We start from the raw sequence: 2,645 nt of genomic DNA on the forward strand, positions 1-2,645 counted from the left end.
GGGAAGGTTGCGTTAATTGGAAATGGCACAACCGAGGTTAATAGGTCACATATGGGGAAAGGTGCTAGGCGGCCATGGCTTGAAGGGTGTTATGTTGAGATTTAAAGACACCGCATTCAAGATCATCATCCGGACATGTGGCTTGTTGGGAAGAAATCTTAAGCCTTAAGCAAATGAGGTGGATGCACAAGAAGACATGAAAACTTGAGGGCTATGTGTTGGTAAAAAGGGAACAAGACACCTTGGATTGCATGATGCAAGGTTGCGTTAATAGTGTAAGAAAAGGACACTTGGACATGCGGTCAAGTAGAAGGTGTCGGCCTTTGAGAAGTCTTGGACGTCCATAAATAGGGCCAAGGACTTCATATGAGAACTCAAATTCTCTTCAAAGGACATAAAGAATAGTGTATGAACGCTAATGGAGAGAGACTATGCGTTGATGAAGGAACGCATGCGTTGGTAGTAGAAACCATGCATCGGTCATGAAGTTCTAAGAGGGGAAGATGTTGTCGAACAGGAAGGTTTGGAAAAAGCATCAACTTCGGACAAAGTGATCTCCCAGAATACTCATGTGTTTGAAGTGATTTCAAAGCCACCTGAAAGCTAAAAGAGTCAAGTTTTCAGGATAGGGTTGCTAGAGAAGAAGCTCTAAGGAATCAGGCTATAGAATAAAGAAAAGACAGAAGGGTTGAGCTGTCGGGTAAGTTGGGCCAATCTTTATTTTTTTAGGATTCCGGCCAAAGCACGAAGTTTTCTTAGCTGAGATAAGATTTCTGAGACATTTTAGAGCATATTTGTAGAAGGAAATAACTCGAGATAAAGCATAGAACTATGAGTAATTAGAGCTTTAAGTTGAATCTTGAATTTAGGGTTCAAAAGAGGAGCCCGAGAAGATCAAAGAAATTTTAAGAGAAAGATTCCTATCCTTACTAAGGTGAGTGGTAATTTCCTTTACATCTTAAATCATATCTTTTAGAATAAATTGTATATGCTTATGTTATGAATGAGTACCTAACATGAGAATGAGATTATGTGATCGAGATGGTCAGGGGGTCAATGGACCTAGTTCCTGAGCTCGAAAGAAAAACCTCACGGGATGGTTAAGGGACCGAGAGGTCTAGTTCCTGAGCTTATGGGAGGATCCTCATATGGGATGGTCAGGGTTGACGGGCCTAGCTTCTGAGCCCATGAGTGGGGAGCTATGTGCACATAGAAAATATAGGAAACAAAAGGGAAACTCAAAAGAGTAAGTATTTGTAATGAGTAACAATTAACTATCTACCGTGTGTGTAGGTAGATAACATACTCATTCTAAGTAGTTATCAGTTTAGCTATCTACTGAGGTTTGAACGTAACCTCGTACTTATGATATGCTTATTATTTATGAGTTGAAATAGACACTAGAAGTGTTAACCACTCACTGAGCTTTGTGAAGCTCATTCTGTTATTTCATGTTTTCTTCCTAGGTAGCGAAATGTGAGGAGTTCTAAGATACTGCTAAGGTCAAGGTCTACCATAAGCCACAGTTACACTTCTAGAGGGTTTTAAATCAGTGGTTATTGTAAATTTTGTAGTTAAGTCTTGGAGTTGTACAAACATTAAATTGTTATAATAAAATGGGTCTACTTAATCAGTTGTTGTATTTTGTTGACTTTAAGTTTACTGAGTGGAGTAAAGAGGTTCAGTTGGACAGTAGGTATTATAAAAGGGTAGTATCTGTGGTCCCTCATGCCTCTCCTCGGGCTTAGGAGTACGAGCTTGGGGCGGGGTGTGACATAGTGTCACCATAAAGGCTGACAACCAGCTCTTTTGAAGAAACAATGATTGATCCCAAAAATCATTAATATTGCCACATTAAAACAATGTTTCTATTAGAACCGTTAATTTAACAATTATTGATGATGAATAGTGTTTTTGACATTTAAAAATAACTATTATCGAAGCTCAACAACATGTGGGATTGAGCATACAAACCTTGAAGTTTTGATCAATGATATATAATTTATGTTTTAATTATGTCACTTTGGACCCAACTCTATTTAGTCTACTCTTTATTAGAATTAGGATTTGAATGTATGAAATTATGTTAAATTGTTTCTATGAAGATATCATGATGAAAAATTTTAAGAAATTATATATAATAACACAAGTAAATACAACAATATGCTTACGACCATAATTATTTGTTGTTACAAAAGTCTTAAAATGTTTATATTTTCTTCGATGTTAGTTAGTTAGTTGATGTTGATGGTTACTATGAAATCGACAAATAAAGAATACAAAAAATCTAAAAGAATAGAGAAGATCAACACACAAATTTATATGTTTCACTAATAGTGTGTTAGCTACATCCAAGAAGTAGATGACAATTTGATTAGAGTGAGTGTTATAGAATACAAAATGATGGCGACTCCAAGGTTAGAGAGGTGTAGTTCTCTAAATGCTAGGGTCATAATCGGAAATAAACCATAAATAAATAAGTATGCCAAATAATGTCAAATAGTGAGCCCTCGAACTACATCGTTTGAAGTGCCAGATAATAGATTCACAACATTCCAACAATGAATATATTTGGAAATGTTTTAAAAAAATCAATCTAACACAAATGTTGGAGTGCTGAAACCTGTTTCCTTAAATTCTTAAAT

This window comes from Benincasa hispida, unplaced genomic scaffold (genome assembly GCF_009727055.1).
Source record: "Benincasa hispida cultivar B227 unplaced genomic scaffold, ASM972705v1 Contig1194, whole genome shotgun sequence".
Taxonomy (NCBI): Eukaryota; Viridiplantae; Streptophyta; class Magnoliopsida; order Cucurbitales; family Cucurbitaceae; genus Benincasa; species Benincasa hispida.